Genomic DNA, 26,885 nt, shown 5'->3' on the forward strand with positions numbered 1-26,885 from the left:
CATTCAAAGGACAGAGACACACCTCATAAAACAAGACAAATAATACTCATCTTATGGTGTAGAAAACTAGCAAATTCATAGTATCAATAGTCCCAAAATGCTTTCCACCACTAGGACACAATCAATTCCATCAACTCTGCCAAAGAATTCCTAACCTAAAACATAAAAAATCATAAATAAACTGTTGATATCCCTATGGGAGGATGATTGGCAATAAAAGTAGTTGAACAATATGAAACACATTCACGAAGTTACTGCACCGACCCACGGGGTTGTAATCTCAATAGACCTCATACCTTGCAAATCAAAACACATAAGTCATCTAATTAATACATTTTCGAACAGATAAGTCTAATAAAAACAAATATAATATTCAACATACCCGAAAGTACCCAAGCAAAAGTAAAATCCTAATCTGATAGCGTTTAATCATCGAGTACAGAAGGGCTGCATGGTGCCACGGATAGCTTCGGATATATCATCTCCAAATAAATCACGGTCAATTCTGGCAAAGAATCTGGACGCAGATAATCTAAAAAATAGAAAAAACATAAATACACTGCTGATATCCTGGTGGGAAAATAACAAGCAAGAAAATAAAATAAAACAAAGGTAGTTAAACAACATCAAAACATATTTACGGCGTCACTTCACCGTCCCACGGAGTGGTAATCTCAGTGGACTTCATGCCTTACAAAATCAAAACACAAGGGTCATCTAATTAATCAATTCCGAATAAGAAAAGGCGGATAAAGATGATATCTAAACTCACCCTGAAATAATACCAAATATTCATAAAAAAAGTACAATCCTAGTCTGGTGGTATTCAATCGTCAAGCACAAGCAAATTTCCTAGTGACACAGATGGTGTCCGACAAAATCTCCAAGTGGTGTGAGGAGGTAAAACAAACAAGTCGTAGGTCGCCAAATCACACAAGATCGGCCTAATCCATAAGAAAACCTAAAAACACAACAATAATAAAATAAAATAAACAAAACGTATAAACAGAACGAAGACATAACCTCCCATGCGGGTATGTCAATTCTCCTGAATGGGAGACGAAAACAATATCCAACAACATAAATTACGGGTAATCTAATTTAATTAATAAAAGGAAAAGATAGTAATCAAAACGGGAATATAAGAAATAATCTACAAAATCTACAAATTAATTGCGAAAATATTAACTAGAGAAAGAGAACAACAAGTGGCGCGCGACATCTAGCATGAACTTAAGCAATCAAAGGATAGGAATTTCAAAAGTGGAAAACCGTAAAATTGTTAACAATATCTTTGAAAAAATATTTTAAAAATTATATTATATTCTACTCTAAATTAATGAAATAAATTTAATTTTTTTTATAACATCTTTATTAGATACGCTTAGTACAATCTTAATTGTTATTATTATTACAATTAATTTATTACTACTTTTCCTATGTGCTTGGATTAATTAGCAAGCAAGACGAGTGCGAGAAAATATATCAGTATGTATTCCTCAATTATAAAATTACAATTATTTATTAATTATTAACTTATAGCTATAGTTTACACTAATAATACACACTAAATATTCACACAAGTTCGTATGGTTTTGTTCGTTTCAATCTCTTGACATCCTGTGCGCTGTCCAGCACTTGTATTGCTTCCACGTTAGAATGATTTAGTAATCTTCTTTCGTGTTTCAAGGCGAAATCCTGCACAACTTCGCAAATCCATTTGATTTCCAGGTCATCGTGCAGTTCTTCATTGGTTACATAGCGATAGGCATTGGTAATCAATCGAAGAATCTTGTTTTGACAGCGCTGTATGACTAACTGATTTGAATTTTTAGTGCAACCCCATAGGTCCAAATTGGCTTTATAATTGTATTATAGATCAACCTCTTTGATTTTAGATCAAGTTGAGAGTATCTTTCGACTAACCAGTACAGTTGTTTTATTTTGGTTCTAATGTGTTTTGCTTTTTGTCTAACGTAATGCTTCCAATTTATCTACCGTCAAGATGGATTCCAAGGTATTTTGCTGATTCTGCTTGAGGAATCGGGCATCCATTGAGTGATATAATTAAGTTTTTATTATTTCGCCTTCATGCAATTTTAACGTGGACAGATTTGGAGCTATTAAGTTGAATTTTCCAATCTTTTGTCCATTTGTAGATTTTGTTGACTGCCACTTGCACTTTTTCTATTGCCCTAGGCAGAGATATATCTTTTGCCATAATAACTGTGTCATCAAGGTTCCAAGAAGTGTTTCTTTTGTTGTTGGAATGTCAGCAGTGTAAAGCAGATACAGGAGAGGTCCTAAGACGCTACCTTGTGGAACTCCAGCCGAGATATTTTTAAATGTCGAGAACGCCATTTCGTGCGATACTCTAAATTTTCTTCCGAATAAATATGACTCCAGCAATTGACAATAGTTACGCGGTAACAATTTGCTCATCTTACAGATTAACCAAAATGCCAAACCCGATCAAAAGCTTGTGAGACATCCAGGAATATTGCAGGGCAGTATTTCTTTTCTTCAAACGCTCTTTCAATAGCCGCAGTTACTCTGTGCACTTGATCGATAGTTGAATGGTGATGTCGAAAACCAAACTGGAAATCTGGTATTGTTACCAAGTGTTTAACACGTTTATATATCAGCTTCTCAAATAGCTTTGATATTGCAGGTAGTAGCGAAACAGGCCTGTAAGATTCGACTTGTCGACTTGCAGGTTTGTCAGGTTTTTTGAGCATAATTATTTGTGCAACTTTAAAGCATTCCGGGACATGCTTCAGCCTTAAACAGGCATTAAATATATATGTCAACATGATGATTGCTTTTCGTGGCAGTTCTTTCAATAATCCAGGTGAAATGTCATCAATACCAGGTGCCTTTTTAGGATTGAGGTTATCAATTTCAGTGGCAACTTCCAGTGGAGAAATTAGATTTAGATCTATATCGGGTTGATAAATAGGAGATGTATCCATGGTATATTATATATCATTTGGCCGAAAAATGTTAGCTAAATATTCTGCGAACAATTCAGCTTTTTCATTGTCGCGTCGAACCCATTCATTTCGATTATTTTTAATAGGCGGTACTCGAATAATTGGTCTTTTAAATCTTCGAGTTGCTTTCCATAGCGAATAATCTTTGTCTGCTTGTGGGCTTAATTCACTTAAATACTTTTGAAAGCAATTCTGTTTATATTCTTTGATCTTTTGATTTGTCTGATTACTAATTCTATTAAACGTGGTTTTGTCAGCAGCATTTCTGGTACTGTGCTATACTCTTCTAGCTTTTCGTCTTTCTTTTATCATTTCTCTAATTTCGAGGGGGTAAAGTACTTCATATTCTGATTTCTCTCTTGCAATTGGGGTAGCATCTTTTGCAGCTGACCGAATTTGTTTCGGTTATATGTTTGGTTTGTTGCTCAAGATCATCTATAGTTTTAAGTCTTACTTTTGAACTGATTTGTTCCTGCAGTATTAATCTGAATTTGTCCCAGTCAGTATATTTGTTGGTAAGATTAGGCTTTTTTGCTTTTCTTAGGATTGTCGCGCCCAGTGTTAACAATACTGGAGTGTGATCAGATGTTAGATCGCACAAGCTTTCTGTACTAATATGATTTAATGAGATGCCTTTTGTAATGTAGAAATCCAGCAGGTCTGGGACTTTATTACTGTCTGTGGGCCAGTAAGTGGGTTCGCGCCCTGAATGATAATTACAATTTGTAAGGTTAATGGCTTCGAGTAATTCGTTTCCTTTTCCAGGTGTTATTATTCGTGAACCCCAAGCTGTACGTTTAACATTAAAGTCTCCACCAATAATAAACCGTGGGCCTAATTTTGAAAAGATATCTTTATATTGTTGTTGTGTCATTTTATGTCTCGGTGGACAATATATAGCGCCAATATTTATTTCAGCCCCGTTTTTTTCGATACTAATTATCGTAGCTTGTATTTCTTCATTTTTTATCTCTTCTTGTTCGAAATGTTGTATATTTTGTTTAATTATTAAAGCTGTTCCGCCCCGAGCTCGTTCACTGGGGTGTAGTGTCCAGTAAGCATCATAACCCCGTATTTTAATGTAGTTTTTTTTAGAAAAATGTGTTTCCGATATGAGAGCTATATCTATGTTATATGTTTTTAAGAATAATTCTAGTTCTCGGACTCTTTGATTTAGTCCGTTTGCGTTCCAAGTTATAATTCTTAAAAAAGAATTACTCATTTTGATTTCTCTTTAGCTTGTTTTGGGTAGATTTCCCCAATTCGGATTTCTCCAATTTTTCCACCCTGTCTGCTAACTGACTGAATTTCTGTCTCATTTCGGTCTGGAATTCTTTGAGCAATTTCATCATGTCGACGATAGTTGGCTCGTTGGCCGCAGCGTTCTGCGGTTTCGTATCAATTTGTTTATAATTTGATATTTTGACGTTTATATTTTTGACCGATGGTCTTACGGTTACATAGGTTTTTTTATTTTCAACGGTAGATGTTGTTTCAGAGTTTTTGACTTTGTCAATTTGTCTTAAGCGTTGTTCTGCTGTAATTTTCTTTGGCTGGAGTCCTTTTTTTTTGATATACTGCACATCCTTTATAATTGGCAGGGTGACCTTTTTCATTGCACAACACGCATGTCGCTACACTATTGCGTTGTTTTCTGCACTGAGTTGTGTGATGTTTACCGGCACATTTCATACATCTTGGTTCCCTACTGCAAAAATTTTAGTGTGTCCAAGATTTTGACAGTTTGTGCATTGTGGTATATTATTATTTTTCTTCGGAGGTTCCACTTTTATCCTACAGTCTAGTAAATAATTTATGTCGTATATATTTTTATTATTTTCCTTTTGTGTCATGTCTACATAGAACAACGGAAAAGTTTTAATTTGTTTTTCGCCATTTACATTTGTTGTCTTTTTCTTTATAGTCTTTTTCGCTATAGGCGTGACGTGCCCGCAAACCCGTAATTCCGATTTAATATCGTCCTGATCTGTTGTGGACGGTAATCCTCTAATGACTACTTTATACCACTTATCACTTTTTAACTGATAAGTGTGATATTCGAGTTTATTGAATGAATTGTTTTTCTTCATCTCAATGAGATGCTTTTTTATATTCCTATAGTCTGTTTCATTGTTAAGGGTTACGTTAATATCATTGTTAGACAAAGCTTTAAACTGCACTCGGTCAGAGGCTACTCCCTTTATTTCTGATCTAAATAAATTAAAATTGCCAACATTGCTTACCTTGATCGGAGGGGTCAGAGGGATTTTGTTTTCTTGCTTCTTTTTTTTAATATTTATACCAGTTTTTGCGATTGGCGATGGCATCATCTGAGACTTCTTCCTCTTTTTATCCTTCTTGTTTGTTACTTCGGTCCAGTCAGACTGTTCCCCTACCTCTAATGCTAGTTCGTCTTCATCCGTGTAGTAGTCTTCTGCATAATTAGTATGCCTTTTTGGTGTATCTTGCGTGTGACCTTGCAGTTGCAAACGGATAGCAGCCATATCCTTAGATAATTGCAACAGTTGTTGGTTCAGACGCTCATTATTCATTCTTAATTCCTTGTTTTCTTTCAATAATATATTCAAATCCATGTTGTTGTCCATGATGTTATAATTAAATGTTTTTTTCACTAACTTTCACTTTTTCCCTTTTCTGGAAAACGTAGAACGTCTTTTGTTTGAGAGTTTGAGTCTTTTATTTCCTTCACGTTGGGTTGGCCGTTTCACCGTATCCCGAACCTGGGAGTTCTTTGAAACCCTTAACAGAAATTGACCGTAGAAAATATATAGATATATTTTTATTTGATATTTACGGAGACTCGTTTTCGGGAAAGAAAAAACACGTCTTGACTCTATGAAGGTCGGGACCGAACTGAATTTTAATATAAATTAAATGATAGACTTTGAACAAAACATCTGACTGAGCAAGTTAGGCTCGTAACCAACAGATATTGTCTAAAATATAAGACATATCGATTCATCTCCACAGACAGAAACCGCGTCGCGAATATTTTAATGAAAATGGACATAGTAACAGAAAAGGTGCTGAAAGCCAAATCCGCAGTCGTGATGCCAAATACTATATAAGTCCAGAGCATCACGAATGCGGAAGCAATGGTGGAGGAGATGATAAACAGAAAATTGGGACAAATACAGCATGAAACAGATAAGAGAATACAAAAAATAGAATCCCTATTGCAAGAGAGTATTCTCCAGCAGTCCTCGCCAGGCCAGTGATGATGGATGTAAGCACGCAGACCGACATCAGCAGAAGAATCGAGATGACTACCGTGGAGTTACAGACCGAAAGTACATCCAATACGATCTGTACGTACAATGAGGTCGCGGCGACAAAAAAGAATAATGAAAATAAAACACTGTCGAAGCCACAAAAAGCCCAGTCAAAGGCATCGAAATCCACCAGACCTAATCTAGAATGGCAAAATCCGAAACAGATTAATAATATATACGAAATTAAAATCAGAAAGGAAAAAGCAAGTGGCGCGGAGACATTAGCCGCCATCAGAGGCAAGCTAACCCGTAAAGAGTTAGCAGGAGATGGCCTCAAACACGTAAGAGTACACAGACATGGACTGGTATCACTGATCTGTAAAGACCAGAAACAAAAGAAAGACCTGATAGAAAAAATAAGCTCTGTACATGGTATCAAAATCGATAATAGTGAAAAACGTCCCAAATTCAGAATCCCAGGGGTATCCAGGGATATCACAGACGAACAAATAATAGAAGATCTGGCTGATCAAAACGAAGAGAATATGAACATCATCCAAGAAGAAAGAAAAAAGACTGACAACAACGAAGAACCAGAAGAAATCATCAAGGTAGTAAAGAAATATATATGCAAAAACCCAGAAAGAAACAACGTTATAATCGAAACAATTCCCAGCATATACAGAGCAGTGTTAAAAAAGGGCAAAGTCTTTGTAGGGTACTTGAGACAATTCGTTGATGATTTCAACGCAATTCTACTATGCTATAAATGCAGCAGATTCGGGCACAAGCAGATACATTGTAGAAGCGCACAGTGTTGTTTTATATGTGCAGGACCGCACGGGGGAAGGGACTGCAAGAGTAGCACCACGAATTGTGCGAACTGCAAATGAGCAGGAGCACCGGAGGTAAACTCCGACAATAGAGTAAATGATAGAACCTGTCCAATATACAAGAAAAGAAAAGAAGAAGCCATCGAAGAAATGAAACAGAAATGGCTCTAAAAATCCTACAGATAAACATCGAAAAAGGCATCCAGGCCAGCACGCTCATGAGAGCGAAAGCCGACAAAGAAAAATACGACATAATCTTGGTGCGAGAACCAGCAACAAGAACTAAGAAATGTCGGGACCGGACAAAGTCATAGTCAAACTATTAGACTGCGATTTACTAATCACCAACGTATACGCGCATCAGACAGGAGACAACATAAATTGCTTAGAAGAAAAAGAAGAACAATGGCAGAAATACCAGAAGAAATGGATATTAGCTGGTGATTTTAATGCCAAGCACACTTTATGTTTATTGTATAACAACAAAGGTTCAAATCTGATAATCTAGACCATATCATACCGACTGGAATTAGTGCAGAATGAACAAACAGCTCCCACCTTTATCAGTAGTAGTGGAAACAGCAACATTGATGAGTGACGAGAAGTGAACGTGATCAACTGGACGGTACAAGAAACTGAAGAGACACTAAGCGACCACAAACCTTAGAAATAGAGGGTAAACCCCAGAGAAATAAGACATCGAAGAAAGAGTTTGATTATCACGGGACCAGCTGGCAAAGAGTCACTGACGGGTTGCTAGTCGCGAGCACAGAAATATGGGCGACGATGCAAATAGACGAAATTGAAAAACAAGCGGAGCAAATGCAAGCAACTTTCAAGAAATCTACTAAACTGTTAAAAACAACCAAGACAACGAATGATGGGATGGAGAACGCCAACAGAAGAAATTGGAACTTAGAAGAAAAGCCGATTCGATCAGACGAGAAGACGGTGATAAGACCGACCTCGTGATTCCCTCACTCCCTATGGAGTAATGAAGCGAGCATTCAAGAAGCTTGTCAAAGAAAAGAAGAAGAAGCATGTAGAAGAAATAATTATAAATAGAAAACACATTCGACATTGAACCATGGCATAGAGTCTGGAAAATAATAAAGACTCTAGGAGTCAGCAGGGGGAAAATAGTTGAAATAATGGAAGATGCCGAACCGGGCAATATGTATAACCTGGAGAAAGAAAAGGTAGAAAAGAGGAGGAAGAAAAAGAACAACTTGTAAGGATCATGACAAGGGTCACCAATGGAGAATGGAACAAACAAGAAGAAGACGAAGAAGAAATACAAGAAGCTGAACTAGACTGGGCCATAATGAACTTAAAAAACAACAGGTAATCAGCAACAAAATCGAGTTCGGAATAGAGAAGGGGTGCCCACAAGGGTCGAGCATAGGCCCGACTCTATGGTTGATTAATATCAACTCCTGGTTCGATAAGATAGCTGATATTGACACACAACAGACACATGTGAGAGCACAAACGTTCGCCGACGACCAAATCATCGCAATCAGCCATCGAACACCTACTGAAAATTAAAGAAGAATGGAACAAATGCTGGCGCAAATGCTTAGAATGGAAAGAATATTCAAGAGCACATTACAATATAGAAAAATCGGAAGCTATGATATATCCAAAGGAGATCCCCTTTACGATGGAAGAATTGAAGAAAAGAAGAAATGACCGCAAGAGATAAATCCCAGTAGTACCCAGGAGGACCAGATTTCCGAAGATAGGAATTAAATTAAACGAAGAAATCATAACTCCTAAAGACCATATGGGGTAATTGGGAGTAATATTGGATAAGACAAAAATATACATTAACCACCTGAATGCGATTAAAGAAAAGGTCGAAACTGTCGTCGCCAAAACGGTGGGACCTATAAGCAGGAAGTACGGAAATAAGGTAAGGGACATAATGAAAAATGTATACGAGAGAGTCGTAAAGCCAGCCATATTATAAGGGTCCGAGAAATGGGGACGGTACGTAAATAAAGTACACACTCAGAGGAAGCTAAACGCGATTCAAAGATACGCCCCAATACTAATCACCGGCGCGTTTAAAACAGCACCGACGAGCGCGCTACAAGTAATCGCAGGAGTAGTTCCTCTACCAATAGAAGCCGAACCAAGAGCATGAGCGGCAGAAAAATGCGGTTATAGACAAGGCCCGCCAAGGGCGGAGTAAAAATACATGTGCTGGCCATGAGAAAAACCGTGGATTCGTTGGGGACCGAGCAGTACGAGATAGGAAGACACATAGCGAAGGTATGGATGGATGCTAATGTGAAGCAAGAAAAAGCAGGAGCGACGGGACGGAGGAAGAGGCATGCATCAGGCTAGAAGAAAATGGAATTAACAGAGAGTAGCTGAATTTCTAGCCGTACAAGAAGCCATAAGAATACTAGAAGAAAAACATGGCGATATGCATGCCGTCAACACTTACAAGCACTGCAAAACAGTAGGGTTTGAAAGTTTAGAGGTAAACCGAAAAGCAGTGCAACTGATAACAAACCATGGAAACATGGAAGCATACATCAAGAGATTCATACTGGAAATCACGTAAGGAGTATGCGGATGCAGCCAAGATCAAGAAGATAGTCATCATAAATTAATGCACAAACGCCGAAAGGTTGAGCGCCAGAGATCTTTATAAAATTCCGAATGATCAGATGGAAATGAGAAATGAACTCAACAAAACAAACAAGAAGAAAATTGAAATATTGAATGATTGGGCAAACAAAGTTATTAATGAAGAAAATATCGCTGAAGTCCAGCAATCCCAGAACTGACAACTGATAATAACAAAAACAACAAGAAGAAATCAGTAATATAAACCCTCATTATTAATTAAACCAATAAAGCACAATACGAATAATAGCTATGTCAAGATAACTCTCTATACATATAAGAGATGCCCCTTGAGAAACATAGAGATAGGCACAGACAATTCCACAATCCCACAAATAGACATTCAAAATGATTAATATTAGGCATACTATTATTAGATGTTAGCGCTACTGCATGCAACTATTACATAGTTTTTTAAGTCAAAATAATGGTTGCTATAATAAAAGCATCATTAAGTAATTAATATAATAATAATAAGCAAGAAAAAAAAGCCAAATTATAGGAACCATTAAACAATTAAAATAAGCTGACCATCCGGAACGACGAGCATGGGAGAATATGCTTCAATCATGTAAAATGGCATGGAGAAGATCGAGAGGTGCTGATGGTTTGCTTTAGTGTGAGCAATAGCACTACAGATCCGCACCTTCATCACATACACAATCATAGGAGTCTCGTTTTGTCGCCCAACCTACCTAAAAATAAAGAGAATAAGTAAATGGGGTTAAGGACTGCTCAAATAGACAAATAATATCAAAATCCATGAAGAAATACAAATTTTCTAATTTACCAAATGAGATGGCATAAATTCATATCATCTCATATCGTCAAGGTCGTATCTATCTTCGCAAAATAACCTCCTAACAACCTTTGCATAAAACACAATCATTTAAAACAATCATTCAAAGGACAGAGACACACCTCATAAAACAAGACAAATAATACTCATCTTATGGTGTAGAAAACTAGCAAATTCATAGTATCAATAGTCCCAAAATGCTTTCCACCACTAGGACACAATCAATTCCATCAACTCTGCCAAAGAATCCCTAACCTAAAACAAAAAAAATCATAAATAAACTGTTGATATCCCTATGGGAGGATGATTGGCAATAAAAGTAGTTGAACAATATGAAACACATTCACGAAGTTACTGCACCGACCCACGGGGTTGTAATCTCAATAGACCTCATACCTTGCAAATCAAAACACATAAGTCATCTAATTAATACATTTTCGAACAGATAAGTCTAATAAAAACAAATATAATATTCAACATACCCGAAAGTACCCAAGCAAAAGTAAAATCCTAATCTGATAGCGTTTAATCATCGAGTACAGAAGGGCTGCATGGTGCCACGGATAGCTTCGGATATATCATCTCCAAATAAATCACGGTCTGCCAAAGAATCTGGACGCAGATAATCTAAAAAATAGAAAAAACATAAATACACTGCTGATATCCTGGTGGGAAAATAACTAGCAAGAAAATAAAATAAAACAAAGGTAGTTAAACAACATCAAAACATATTTACGGCGTCACTTCACCGTCCCACGGAGTGGTAATCTCAGTGGACTTCATGCCTTACAAAATCAAAACACAAGGGTCATCTAGTTAATCAATTCCGAATAAGAAAAGGCGGATAAAGATGATATCTAAACTCACCCTGAAATAATACCAAATATTCATAAAAAAGTACAATCCTAGTCTGGTGGTATTCAATCGTCAAGCACAAGCAAATTTCCTAGTGACACAGATGGTGTCCGACAAAATCTCCAAGTGGTGTGAGGGGGTAAAACAAACAAGTCGTAGGTCGCCAAATCACACAAGATCGACCTAATCCATAAGAAAACCTAAAAACACAACAATAATAAAATAAAATAAACAAAACCTATAAACAGAACGAAGACATAACCTCCCATGCGGGTACGTCAATTCTCCTGAATGGGAGACGAAAACAATATCCAACAACATAAATTACGGGTAATTCTAATTTAATTAATAAAAGGAAAAGATAGTAATCAAAACGGGAATATAAGAAATAATCTACAAAATCTACAAATTAATTGCGAAAATATTAACTAGAGAAAGAGAACAAGCGGCGCGCGACATCTAGCATGAACTTAAGCAATCAAAGAATAGGAATTTCAAAAGTGTAAAACCGTAAAATTGTCAACAATATCTTTAAAAAAATATTTTAAAAATTATATTATATTCTACTCTAAATTAATGAAATAAATTTAATTTTTTTTATAACATCTTTATTAGATACGCTTAGTACAATCTTAATTGTTGTTATTATTATTACAATTAATTTATTACTACTTTTCCTATGTGCTTGGATTAATTAGCAAGCAAGACGAGTGCGAGAAAATACATCAGTATGTATTCCTCAATTATAAAATTACAATTATTTATTAATTATTAACTTATAGCTATAGTTTACACTAATAATACACACTAAATATTCATACAAGTTCGTATGGTTTTGTTCGTTTCAATCTCTTGACATCCTGTGCGCTGTCCAGCACTTGTATTGCTTCCACGTTAGAATGATTTAGTAATCTTCTTTCGTGTTTCAAGGCGAAATCCTGCACAACTTCGCAAATCCATTTGATTTCCAGGTCATCGTGCAGTTCTTCATTGGTTACATAGCGATAGGCATTGGTAATCAATCGGTATGACTAACTGATTTGAATTTTCAAGTTGAGAGTATCTTCCGACTAACCAGTATGGTTGTTTTATTTTGGTTCTAATGTGTTTTGCTTTTTGTCTAACGTGATGCTTCCAATTTAATCTACCGTCAAGATGGATTCCAAGGTATTTTGCTGATTCTGCTTGAGGAATCGGGCATCCATTGAGTGATATAATTAAGTTTTTATTATTTCGCCTTCATGCAATTTTAACGTGGACAGATTTGGAGCTATTAAGTTGAATTTTCCAATCTTTTGTCCATTTGTAGATTTTGTTGACTGCCACTTGCACTTTTTCTATTGCCCTAGGCAGAGATATATCTTTTGCCATAATAACTGTGTCATCAGCAAAGGTTCCAAGAAGTGTTTCTTTTGTTGTTGGAATGTCAGCAGTGTAGAGCAGATACAGGAGAGGTCCTAAGACGCTACCTTGTGGAACTCCAGCCGAAATAGTTTTAAATGTCGAAAGTCCAGCAATTCACAATAGTTACGCGGTAACAATTTGCTCATCTTACAGATTAATCCAAAATGCCAAACCCGATCAAAAGCTTGTGAGACATCCAGGAATATTGCCGGGCAGTATTTCTTTTCTTCAAACGCTCTTTCAATAGCCGCAGTTACTCTGTGCACTTGATCGATAGTTGAATGGTGATTTCGAAAACCAAATTGGAAATCTGGTATTGTTACCAAGTGTTTAACACGTTTATATATCAGCTTCTCAAATAGCTTTGATATAGCAGGTAGTAGCGAAATAGGCCTGTAAGATTCGACTTGTTCTGCAGGTTTGTCAGGTTTTTTGAGCATAATTATTTGTGCAACTTTAAAGCATTCCGGGACATGCTTCAGCTTTAAACAGGCATTAAATATATATGTCAACATGATGATTGCTTTTCGTGGCAGTTCTTTCAATAATCCAGGTGAAATGTCATCTATACCAGGTGCTTTTTAGGATTGAGGTTATCAATTTCAGTGGCAACTTCCAGTGGAGAAATTAGATTTAGATCTACATCGGGTTGATAAATAGGAGATGTATCCATGGTAGATTATATATCATTAGGCCGAAAAATGTTACCTAAATATTCTGCGAACAATTCAGCTTTTTCATTGTCGCGTCGAACCCATTCATTTCGATCATTTTTAATAGGCGGTACTCGAATAATTGGTCTTTTAAATCTTCGAGTTGCTTTCCATAGCGAATAATCTTTGTCTGCTTGTGGGCTTAATTCACTTAAATACTTGAAAGCAATTCTGTTTATATTACTAATTCTATTAAACGTGGTTTTGTCAGCAGCATTTCTGGTCCTGTGCCATACTCTTCTAGATTTTCGTCTTTCTTTTATCATTTCTCTAATTTCGAGGGGGTTAAGTACTTCATATTCTGATTTCTCTCTTGCAATTGGGGTAGCATCTTTTGCAGCTGACCAAATTTGTTTCGGTTATATGTTTGGTTTGTTGCTCAAGATCATCTATAGTTTTAAGTCTTACTTTTAAACTGATTTGTTCCTGCAGTATTAATCTGAATTTGTCCCAGTCAGTATATTTGTTGGTAAGATTAGGCTTTTTTGCTTTTCTTAGGATTGTCGCGCCCAGTGTTAACAATACTGGAGTGTGATCAGATGTTAGATCGCACAAGATTTCTGTACTAATTTGATTTAATGAGATGCCTTTTGTAATGTAGAAATCCAGCAGGTCTGGGACTTTATTACTGTCTGTGGGCCAGTAAGTGGGTTCGCGCCCTGAATGATAATTACAATTTGTAAGGTTAATGGCTTCGAGTAATTCGTTTCCTTTTCCAGGTGTTATTATTCGTGAACCCCAAGCAGTATGTTTAACATTAAAGTCTCCACCAATAATAAACCGTGGGCCTAATTTTGAAAAGATATCTTTATATTGTTGTTGTGTCATTTTATGTCTCGGTGGACAATATATAGCGCCAATATTTATTTTAGCCCCGTTTTTTCCGATACTAATTATCGTAGCTTGTATTTCTTCATTTTTTATCTCTTCTTGTTCGAAATGTTGTATATTTTGTTTAATTATTAAAGCTGTTCCGCCTCGAGCTCGTTCACTGGGGTGTAGTGTCCAGTAAGCATCATAACCCCGTATTTTAATGTAGTTTTTTTTAGAAAAATGTGTTTCCGATATGAGAGCTATATCTATGTTATTTGTTTTTAAGAATAATTCTAGTTCCCGGACTCTTTGATTTAGTCCGTTTGCGTTCCAAGTTATAATTCTTAAAAAAGAATTACTCATTTTGATTTCTCTTTAGCTTGTTTTGGGTAGATTTCCCCAATCCGGATTTCTCCAATTTTTCCACCCTGTCTGCTAACTGACTGAATTTCTGTCTCATTTCGGTCTGGAATTCTTTGAGCAATTTCATCATGTCGACGATAGTTGGCTCGTTGGCCGCAGCTTTCTGCGGTTTCGTATCAATTTGTTTATCATTTGATATTTTGACGTTTATATTTTTGACCGATGGTCTTACGGTTTCATGAGTTTTTTTATTTTCAACGGTAGATGTTGTTTGAGTTTTTGAGTTTGTCAATTTGTCTTAAGCGTTGTTCTGCTGTAATTTTCTTTGGCTGGAGTTCTTTTTTTTTTGATATACTGCACATCCTTTATAATTGGCAGGGTGACCTTTTTCATTGCACAACACGCATGTCGCTACACTATTGCGTTGTTTTCTGCACTGAGTTGTGTGATGTTTACCGGCACATTTCACATATCTTGGTTCCCTACTGCAAACATTTTTAGTGTGTCCAAGATTTTGACAGTTTGTGCATTGTGGTATATTATTATTTTTCTTCGGAGGTTCCACTTTTATCCTACAGTCTAGTAAATAATTTATGTCGTATATATTTTTATTATTTTCCTTTTGTGTCATGTCTACATAGAACAACGGAAAAGTTTTAATTTGTTTTTCGCCATTTACATTTGTTGTCTTTTTCGCTATAGGCGTGACGGTCACTACTTCGTGCCCGCAAGCCCGTAATTCCGATTTAATATCGTCCTGATCTGTTGTGGACGGTAATCCTCTAATGACTACTCTATACCACTTATCACTTTTTAACTGATAAGTGTGATATTCGAGTTTATTGAATGAATTGTTTTTCTTCATCTCAATGAGATGCTTTTTTACATTCCTATAGTCTGTTTCATTGTTAAGGGTTACGTTAATATCATTGTTAGACAAAGCTTTAAACTGCACTCGGTCAGAGGCTACTCCCTGTATTTCTGATCTAAATAAATTAAAATTGCCAACATTGCTTACCTTGATCGGAGGGGGCAGAGGGATTTTGTTTTCTTGCTTCTTTTTTTTAATATTTATACCACTTTTTGCGATTGGCGATGGCGTCATCTGAGACTTCTTCCTCTTTTTATCCTTCTTGTTTGTTACTTCGGTCCAGTCAGACTGTTACCCTACCTCTAATGCTAGTTCGTTTTCATCCGTGTAGTAGTCTTCTGCATAATTAGTATGCCTTTTTGGTGTATCTTGCGTGTGACCTTGCAGTTGCAAACGGATAGCAGCCATATCCTTAGATAATTGCAACAGTTGTTGGTTCAGACGCTCATTATTCATTCTTAATTCCTTGTTTTCTTTCAATAATATATTCAAATCCATGTTGTTGTCCATGATGTTATAATTAAATGTTTTTTTCACTAACTTTCACTTTTTCCCTTTTCTGGAAAACGTAGAAGGTCTTTTGTTTGAGTCTTTTATTTCCTTCACTTTGGGTTGGCCGTTTCACCGTATCCCGTACCTGGGAGTTCTTTGAAAACGTTAACAGAAATTGACTGTAAAAAATATATAGATATATTTTTATTTGATATTTACGGAGACTCGTTTTCGGGAAAGAAAAAACACGTCTTGACTCTATGAAGGTCGGGACCGAACTGAATTTTAATATAAATTAAATGATAGACTTTGAACAAGACAAGAAGATCCAGGAATATTGCCGGGCAGTATTTCTTTTCTTCAAACGCTCTTTCAATAGCCGCAGTTACTCTGTGCACTTGATCGATAGTTGAATGGTGATTTCGAAAACCAAATTGGAAATCTGGTATTGTTACCAAGTGTTTAACACGTTTATATATCAGCTTCTCAAATAGCTTTGATATAGCAGGTAGTAGCGAAATAGGCCTGTAAGATTCGACTTGTTCTGCAGGTTTGTCAGGTTTTTTGAGCATAATTATTTGTGCAATTTTAAAGCATTCCGGGACATGCTTCAGCTTTAAACAGGCATTAAATATATATGTCAACATGATGATTGCTTTTCGTGGCAGTTCTTTCAATAATCCAGGTGAAATGTCATCTATACCAGGTGCTTTTTAGGATTGAGGTTATCAATTTCAGTGGCAACTTCCAGTGGAGAAATTAGATTTAGATCTACATCGGGTTGATAAATAGGAGATGTATCCATGGTAGATTATATATCATTAGGCCGAAAAATGTTACCTAAATATTCTGCGAACAATTCAGCTTTTTCATTGTCGCGTCGAACCCATTCATTTCGATCATTTTTAATAGGCGGTACTCGAATAATTGGTCTTTTAAATCTTCGAGTTGCTTTCCATAGCGAATAATCTTTGTCTGCTTGTGGGCTTAATTCACTTAAATACTTGAAAGCAATTCTGTTTATATTACTAATTCTATTAAACGTGGTTTTGTCAGCAGCATTTCTGGTCCTGTGCCATACTCTTCTAGATTTTCGTCTTTCTTTTATCATTTCTCTAATTTCGAGGGGGTTAAGTACTTCATATTCTGATTTCTCTCTTGCAATTGGGGTAGCATCTTTTGCAGCTGAATAAATTTGTTTCGGTTATATGTTTGGTTTGTTGCTCAAGATCATCTATAGTTTTAAGTCTTACTTTTAAACTGATTTGTTCCTGCAGTATTAATCTGAATTTGTCCCAGTCAGTATATTTGTTGGTAAGATTAGGCTTTTTTGCTTTTCTTAGGATTGTCGCGCCCAGTGTTAACAATACTGGAGTGTGATCAGATGTTAGATCGCACAAGATTTCTGTACTAATTTGATTTAATGAGATGCCTTTTGTAATGTAGAAATCCAGCAGGTCTGGGACTTTATTACTGTCTGTGGGCCAGTAAGTGGGTTCGCGCCCTGAATGATAATTACAATTTGTAAGGTTAATGGCTTCGAGTAATTCGTTTCCTTTTCCAGGTGTTATTATTCGTGAACCCCAAGCAGTATGTTTAACATTAAAGTCTCCACCAATAATAAACCGTGGGCCTAATTTTGAAAAGATATCTTTATATTGTTGTTGTGTCATTTTATGTCTCGGTGGACAATATATAGCGCCAATATTTATTTTAGCCCCGTTTTTTCCGATACTAATTATCGTAGCTTGTATTTCTTCATTTTTTATCTCTTCTTGTTCGAAATGTTGTATATTTTGTTTAATTATTAAAGCTGTTCCGCCTCGAGCTCGTTCACTGGGGTGTAGTGTCCAGTAAGCATCATAACCCCGTATTTTAATGTAGTTTTTTTTAGAAAAATGTGTTTCCGATATGAGAGCTATATCTATGTTATTTGTTTTTAAGAATAATTCTAGTTCCCGGACTCTTTGATTTAGTCCGTTTGCGTTCCAAGTTATAATTCTTAAAAAAGAATTACTCATTTTGATTTCTCTTTAGCTTGTTTTGGGTAGATTTCCCCAATCCGGATTTCTCCAATTTTTCCACCCTGTCTGCTAACTGACTGAATTTCTGTCTCATTTCGGTCTGGAATTCTTTGAGCAATTTCATCATGTCGACGATAGTTGGCTCGTTGGCCGCAGCTTTCTGCGGTTTCGTATCAATTTGTTTATCATTTGATATTTTGACGTTTATATTTTTGACCGATGGTCTTACGGTTTCATGAGTTTTTTTATTTTCAACGGTAGATGTTGTTTGAGTTTTTGAGTTTGTCAATTTGTCTTAAGCGTTGTTCTGCTGTAATTTTCTTTGGCTGGAGTTCTTTTTTTTTTGATATACTGCACATCCTTTATAATTGGCAGGGTGACCTTTTTCATTGCACAACACGCATGTCGCTACACTATTGCGTTGTTTTCTGCACTGAGTTGTGTGATGTTTACCGGCACATTTCACATATCTTGGTTCCCTACTGCAAACATTTTTAGTGTGTCCAAGATTTTGACAGTTTGTGCATTGTGGTATATTATTATTTTTCTTCGGAGGTTCCACTTTTATCCTACAGTCTAGTAAATAATTTATGTCGTATATATTTTTATTATTTTCCTTTTGTGTCATGTCTACATAGAACAACGGAAAAGTTTTAATTTGTTTTTCGCCATTTACATTTGTTGTCTTTTTCGCTATAGGCGTGACGGTCACTACTTCGTGCCCGCAAGCCCGTAATTCCGATTTAATATCGTCCTGATCTGTTGTGGACGGTAATCCTCTAATGACTACTCTATACCACTTATCACTTTTTAACTGATAAGTGTGATATTCGAGTTTATTGAATGAATTGTTTTTCTTCATCTCAATGAGATGCTTTTTTACATTCCTATAGTCTGTTTCATTGTTAAGGGTTACGTTAATATCATTGTTAGACAAAGCTTTAAACTGCACTCGGTCAGAGGCTACTCCCTGTATTTCTGATCTAAATAAATTAAAATTGCCAACATTGCTTACCTTGATCGGAGGGGGCAGAGGGATTTTGTTTTCTTGCTTCTTTTTTTTAATATTTATACCACTTTTTGCGATTGGCGATGGCGTCATCTGAGACTTCTTCCTCTTTTTATCCTTCTTGTTTGTTACTTCGGTCCAGTCAGACTGTTACCCTACCTCTAATGCTAGTTCGTTTTCATCCGTGTAGTAGTCTTCTGCATAATTAGTATGCCTTTTTGGTGTATCTTGCGTGTGACCTTGCAGTTGCAAACGGATAGCAGCCATATCCTTAGATAATTGCAACAGTTGTTGGTTCAGACGCTCATTATTCATTCTTAATTCCTTGTTTTCTTTCAATAATATATTCAAATCCATGTTGTTGTCCATGATGTTATAATTAAATGTTTTTTTCACTAACTTTCACTTTTTCCCTTTTCTGGAAAACGTAGAAGGTCTTTTGTTTGAGTGTTTTATTTCCTTCACTTTGGGTTGGCCGTTTCACCGTATCCCGTACCTGGGAGTTCTTTGAAAACGTTAACAGAAATTGGCCGTAAAAAATATATAGATATATTTTTATTTGATATTTACGGAGATTCGTTTTCGGGAAAGAAAAAACACGTCTTGACTCTATGAAGGTCGGGACCGAACTGAATTTTAATATAAATTAAATGATAGACTTTGAACAAGACATCTGACTGAGCAAGTTAGGCTCGTAACCAACAGATATTGTCTAAAATATAAGACATATCGATTCATCTCCACAGACAGAAACCGCGTCGCGAATATTTTAATGAAAATGGACATAGTAACAGAAAAGGTGCTGAAAGCCAAATCCGCAGTCGTGATACCAAATACTATATAAGTCCAGAGCATCACGAATGCGGAAGCAATGGTGGAGGAGATGATAAACAGAAAATTGGGACAAATACAGCACGAAACAGATAAGAGAATACAAAAAATAGAATCCCTATTGCAAGAGAGTATTCTCCAGCAGTCCTCGCCAGGCCAGTGATGATGGATGTAAGCACGCAGACCGACATCAGCAGAAGAATCGAGATGACTACCGTGGAGTTACAGACCGAAAGTACATCCAATACGATATGTACGTACAATGAGGTCGCGGCGACAAAAAAGAATAATGAAAATAAAACACTGTCGAAGCCACAAAAAGCCCAGTCAAAGGCATCGAAATCCACCACACCTAATCTAGAATGCCAAAATCGGAAACAGATTAATAATATATACGAAATTAAAATCAGAAAGGGAAAAGCAAGTGGCGCGGAGACATTAGCCGCCATCAGAGGCAAGCTAACCCGTAAAGAGTTAGCAGGAGATGGCCTGAAACACGTAAGAGTACACAGACATGGACTGGTATCACTGATCTGTAAAGACCAGAAACAAAAGAAAGACCTGATAGAAAAAATAAGCTCTGTACATGGTATCAAAATCGATAATAGTGAAAAACGTCCCAAATTCAGAATCACAGGGGTATCCAGGGAGATCACAGACGAACAAATAATAGAAGATCTGGCTGATCAAAATGAAGAGAATATGAACATCATCCAAGAAGAAAGAAAAAAGACTGACAACAACGAAGAACCAGAAGAAATCATCAAGGTAGTAAAGAAATATATATGCAAAAACCCAGAAAGAAACAACGTTATAATCGAAACAATTCCCAGCATATACAGAGCAGTGTTAAAAAGGGCAAAGTCTTTGTAGGGTACTTGAGACAATTCGTTGATGATTTCAACGCAATTCTACTATGCTATAAATGCAGCAGATTCGGGCACAAGCAGATACATTGTAGAAGCGCACAGTGTTGTTATATATGTGCAGAACCGCACGGGGGAAGGGACTGCAAGAGTAGCACCACGAATTGTGCGAACTGCAAAAGAGCAGGAGCACCGGAGGTAAACTCCAACAATAGAGTAAATGATAGAACCTGTCCAATATACAAGAAAAGAAAAGAAGAAGCCATCGAAGAAATGAAACAGAAATGGCTCTAAAAATCCTACAGATAAACATCGAAAAATGCATCCAGGCCAGCACGCTCATGAGAGCGAAAGCCGACAAAGAAAAATACGACATAATCTTGGTGCGAGAACCAGCAACAAGAACTAAGAAATGTCGGGACCGGACAAAGTCATAGACAAACTATTAGACTGCGATTTAGTAATCACCAACGCATACGCGCATCAGACAGGAGACAACATAAATTGCTTAGAAGAAAAAGAAGAACAATGGCAGAAATACCAGAAGAAATGGATAGTAGCTGGTGATTTTAATGCCAAGCACGCTTTATGTTTATTGTATAACAACAAAGGTTCAAATCTGATAATCTAGACCATATCATACCGACTGGAATTAGTGCAGAATGAACAAACAGCTCCCACCTTTATCAGTAGTAGGGGAAACAGCAACATTGATGAGTGACGAGAAGTGAACGTGATCAACTGGACGGTACAAAAACCTGAAGAGACACTAAGCGACCACAAATACATCCTCTTCGAAATAGAGGGTAAACCCCAGAGAAATAAGACATCGAAGAAAAAGTTTGATTATCACGGGACCAGCTGGCAAAGAGTCACTGACGGGTTGCTAGTCGCGAGCATAGAAATAAGGGCGACGATGCAAATAGACGAAATTGAAAAACAAGCGGAGCAAATGCAAGCAGCTTTCAAGAAATCTACTAAACTGTTAAAGACAACCACCATCATAATAAAACAAGACAACGAATGATGGGATGGAGAACGCCAACAGAAGAAATTGGAACTTAGAAGAAAAGCCGATTCGATCAGACGAGAAGACGGGGATAAGACCGACCTCGTGATTCCCTCACTCCCTATGGAGTAATGAAGCGAGCATTCAAGAAGCTTGTCAAAGAAAAGAAGAAGAAGCATGTAGAAGAAATAATTATAAATAGAAAACACATTCGACATTGAACCATGGCATAGAGTCTGGAAAATAATAAAGACTCTAGGAGTCAGCATGGGGAAAATAGTTGAAATAATGGAAGATGCCCAACCGGGCAATATGTATAACCTGGAGAAAGGAAAGGTAGAAAAATATCATCCAAAACAAGAGGAGGAAGAAAAAGAACAACTTGTAAGGATCATGACAAGGGTCACCAATGGAGAATGGAGCAAACAAGAAGAAGACGAAGAAGAAATACAAGAAGCTGAACTAGACTGGGTCATAATGAACTTAAAAAACAACAGGTAATCAGCAACAAAATCGAGTTCGGAATAGAGAAGGGGTGCCCACAAGGGTCGAGCATAGACCCGACTCTATGGTTGATTAATATCAACTCCTGGTTCGATAAGATAGCTGATATTGACACACAACAGACACATGTGAGAGCACAAACGTTCGCCGACGACTAAATCATCGCAATCAGCCATCGAACACCTACTGAAATTAAAGAAGAATGGAACAAATGCTGGCGCAAATGCTTAGAATGGAAAGAATATTCAAGAGCACATTGCAATATAGAAAAATCGGAAGCTATGATATATCCAAAGGAGATCCCCTTTACGATGGAAGAATTGAAGAAAAGAAGAAATGACCGCAAGAGATAAATCCCAATAGTACCCAGAAGGACCAGATTTCCGAAGGTAATGGGGAGTAATATTGGATAAAACAAAAATATACATTAACCATCTGAATGCGATTAAAGAAAAGGTCGAAACCGTCGTCGCCAAAACGGCGGGACCCATAAGCAGGAAGTACGGAATTAAGGTAAGGGACATAATTAAAAATGTATACGAGAGAGTCGTAAAGCCAGCCATATTATAAGGGTCCGAGAAATGGGGACGGTACGTAAATAAAGTACACACTCAGAGGAAGCTAAACGCGATTCAAAGATACGCCCCAATACTAATCACCGGCGCGTTTAAAACAGCACCGACGAGCGCGCTACAAGTAATCGCAGGAGTAGTTCCTCTACCAATAGAAGCCGAAGCAAGAGCATGAGCGGCAGAAAAATGCGGTTATACACCAGGCCCGCCAAGGCCGGAGTAAAAATACATGTGCTGGCCATGAGAAAAACTGTGGATTCGTTGGGGACCGAGCAGTACGAGATAGGAAGACACATAGCGAAGGTATGGATGGATGCTAATGTGAAGCAGGAAAAAGCAGGAGCGACGGGACGGAGGAAGAGGCATGCATCGGGCTAGAAGAAAATGGAATTAACAGAGAGTAGCTGAATTTCTAGCCGTACAAGAAGCCATAAGAATACTAGAAGAAAAACATGGCGATATGCATGCCGTCAACACTTACAAGCACTGCAAAACAGTAGGGTTTGAAAGTTTAGAGCTAAACCGAAAAGTAGTGCAATTGATAACAAACCATGGAAACATGGAAGCATACATCAAGAGATTCAGACTGGAAATCACGGAAGAAGTATGCGGATGCAGCCAAGATCAAAAAGATAGTCATCATAAATGAATGCACAAACGCCGAAAGGTTGAGCGCCAGAGATCTTTATAAAATTCCGAATGATCAGATGGAAATGAGAAATGCACTCAACAAAACAAACAAGAAGAAAATTGAAATATTGAATGATTGGGCAAACAAAGTTATTAATGAAGAAGAAAATATCGCTGAAGTCCAGCAATCCCAGAACTGACAACTGATAATAACAAAAACAACAAGAAGAAATCAGTAATATAAACCCTCATTATTAATTAAACCAATAAAGCACAATACGAATAATAGCTATGTCAAGATAACTCTCTATACATATAAGAGATGCCCATTGAGAAACATAGAGATAGGCACAGACAATTCCACAATCCCACAAATAGACATTCAAAATGATTAATATTAGGCATACTATTATTAGATGTTAGCGCTACTGCATGCAACTATTACATAGTTTTTTAAGTCAAAATAATGGTTACTATAATAAAAGCATCATTAAGTAATTAATATAATAATAATAAGCAAGAAAAAAAAGCCAAATTATAGGAACCATTGAACAATTAAAATAAGCTGACCATCCGGAACGACGAGCATGGGAGAATATGCTTCAATCATGTAAAATGGCATGGAGAAGATCGAGAGGTGCTGATGGTTTGCTTTAGTTTGAGCAATAGCACTACAGATCCGCACCTTCATCACATACACAATCATAGGAGTCTCGTTTTGTCGCCCAACCTACCTAAAAATAAAGAGAATAAGTAAATGGGGTTAAGGACTGCTCAAATAGACAAATAATATCAAAATCCATGAAGAAATACAAATTTTCTAATTTACCAAATGAGATGGCATAAATTCATATCATCTCATATCGTCAAGGTCGTATCTATCTTCGCAAAATAACCTCCTAACAACCTTTGCATAAAACACAATCATTTAAAACAATCATTCAAAGGACAGAGACACACCTCATAAAACAAGACAAATAATACTCATCTTATGGTGTAGAAAACTAGCAAATTCATAGTATCAATAGTCCCAAAATGCTTTCCACCACTAGGACACAATCAATTCCATCAACTCTACCAAAGAATCCCTAACCTAAAACATAAAAAATCATAAATAAACTGTTGATATCCCTATGGGAGGATGATTGGCAATAAAAGTAGTTGAACAATATGAAACACATTCACGAAGTTACTGCACCGACCCACGGGGTTGTAATCTCAATAGACCTCATACCTTGCAAATCAAAACATGCAAATCAAAGTCATCTAATTAATAAATTTTCGAACAGATAAGTCTAATAAAAACAAATATAATATTCAACATACCCGAAAGTACCCAAGCAAAAGTAAAATCCTAATCTGATAGCGTTTAATCATCGAGTACAGAAGGGCTGCATGGTGCCACGGATAGCTTCGGATATATCATCTCCAAATAAATCACGGTCAGTTCTGGCAAAGAATCTGGACGCAGATAATCTAAAAAATAGAAAAAACATAAATACACTGCTGATATCCTGGTGGGAAAATAACTAGCAAGAAAATAAAATAAAACAAAGGTAGTTAAACAACATCAAAACATATTTACGGCGTCACTTCACCGTCCCACGGAGTGGTAATCTCAGTGGACTTCATGCCTTACAAAATCAAAACACAAGGGTCATCTAATTAATCAATTCCGAATAAGAAAAGGCGGATAAAGATGATATCTAAACTCACCCTGAAATAATACCAAATATTCATAAAAAAGTACAATCCTAGTCTGGTGGTATTCAATCGTCAAGCACAAGCAAATTTCCTAGTGACACAGATGGTGTCCGACAAAATCTCCAAGTGGTGTGAGGAGGTAAAACAAACAAGTCGTAGGTCGCCAAATCACACAAGATCGGCCTAATCCATAAGAAAACCTAAAAACACAACAATAATAAAATAAAATAAACAAAACGTATAAACAGAACGAAGACATAACCTCCCATGAGGGTATGTCAATCCTCCTGAATGGGAGACGAAAACAATATCCAACAACATAAATTACGGGTAATTCTAATTTAATTAATAAAAGGAAAAGATAGTAATCAAAACGGGAATATAAGAAATAATCTACAAAATCTACAAATTAATTGCGAAAATATTAACTAGAGAAAGAGAACAAGTGGCGCGCGACATCTAGCATGAACTTAAGCAATCAAAGGATAGGAATTTCAAAAGTGGAAAACCGTAAAATTGTCAACAATATCTTTAAAAAAATATTTTAAAAATTATATTATATTCTACTCTAAATTAATGAAATAAATTTAATTTTTTTTATAACATCTTTATTAGATACGCTTAGTACAATCTTAATTGTTATTATTATTACAATTAATTTATTACTACTTTTCCTATGTGCTTGGATTAATTAGCAAGCAAGACGAGTGTACAATTATTTATTAATTATTAACTTATAGCTATAGTTTACACTAATAATACACACTAAATATTCACACAAGTTCGTATGGTTTTGTTCGTTTCAATCTCTTGACATCCTGTGCGCTGTCCAGCACTTGTATTGCTTCCACGTTAGAATGATTTAGTAATCTTCTTTCGTGTTTCAAGGCGAAATCCTGCACAACTTCGCAAATCCATTTGATTTCCAGGTCATCGTGCAGTTCTTCATTGGTTACATAGCGATAGGCATTGGTAATCAATCGAAGAATCTTGTTTTGACAGCGCTGTATGACTAACTGATTTGAATTTTTAGTGCAACCCCATAGGTCCAAATTGGCTTTATAATTGTATTATAGATCAACCTCTTTGATTTTAGATCAAGTTGAGAGTATCTTCCGACTAACCAGTACAGTTGTTTTATTTTGGTTCTAATGTGTTTTGCTTTTTGTCTAACGTAATGCTTCCAATTTAATCTACCGTCAAGATGGATTCCAAGGTATTTTGCTGATTCTGCTTGAGGAATCGGGCATCCATTGAGTGATATAATTAAGTTTTTATTATTTCGCCTTCATGCAATTTTAACGTGGACAGATTTGGAGCTATTAAGTTGAATTTTCCAATCTTTTGTCCATTTGTAGATTTTGTTGACTGCCACTTGCACTTTTTCTATTGCCCTAGGCAGAGATATATCTTTTGCCATAATAACTGTGTCATCAGCAAAGGTTCCAAGAAGTGTTTCTTTTGTTGTTGGAATGTCAGCAGTGTAAAGCAGATACAGGAGAGGTCCTAAGACGCTACCTTGTGGAACTCCAGCCGAGATATTTTTAAATGTCGAGAACGCCATTTCGTGCGATACTCTAAATTTTCTTCCGAATAAATATGACTCCAGCAATTGACAATAGTTACGCGGTAACAATTTGCTCATCTTACAGATTAACCAAAATGCCAAACCCGATCAAAAGCTTGTGAGACATCCAGGAATATTGCAGGGCAGTATTTCTTTTCTT

The 26,885-nt window shown here is 36.6% G+C and overlaps 1 long non-coding RNA gene across 1 annotated transcript; it reads right to left on the bottom strand.

Annotated features, from left to right (window-relative positions):
• Positions 1-844: 844 nt before the first annotated feature.
• Positions 845-10,536, bottom strand: LOC143205895 (uncharacterized). The gene is made up of 3 exons (XR_013007970.1): positions 10,490-10,536; positions 10,346-10,394; positions 845-961 (listed from the first exon to the last, which is right to left on the bottom strand). It is a non-coding gene; the product is annotated as an uncharacterized LOC143205895 (long non-coding RNA).
• Between the last annotated feature and the right edge of the window lie 16,349 nt (positions 10,537-26,885).

Source organism: Rhynchophorus ferrugineus, unplaced genomic scaffold (genome assembly GCF_030347505.1).
Source record: "Rhynchophorus ferrugineus isolate W39M unplaced genomic scaffold, kcgeb_rfMv2 rfM30, whole genome shotgun sequence".
Lineage (NCBI taxonomy): Eukaryota > Metazoa > Arthropoda > Insecta > Coleoptera > Curculionidae > Rhynchophorus > Rhynchophorus ferrugineus.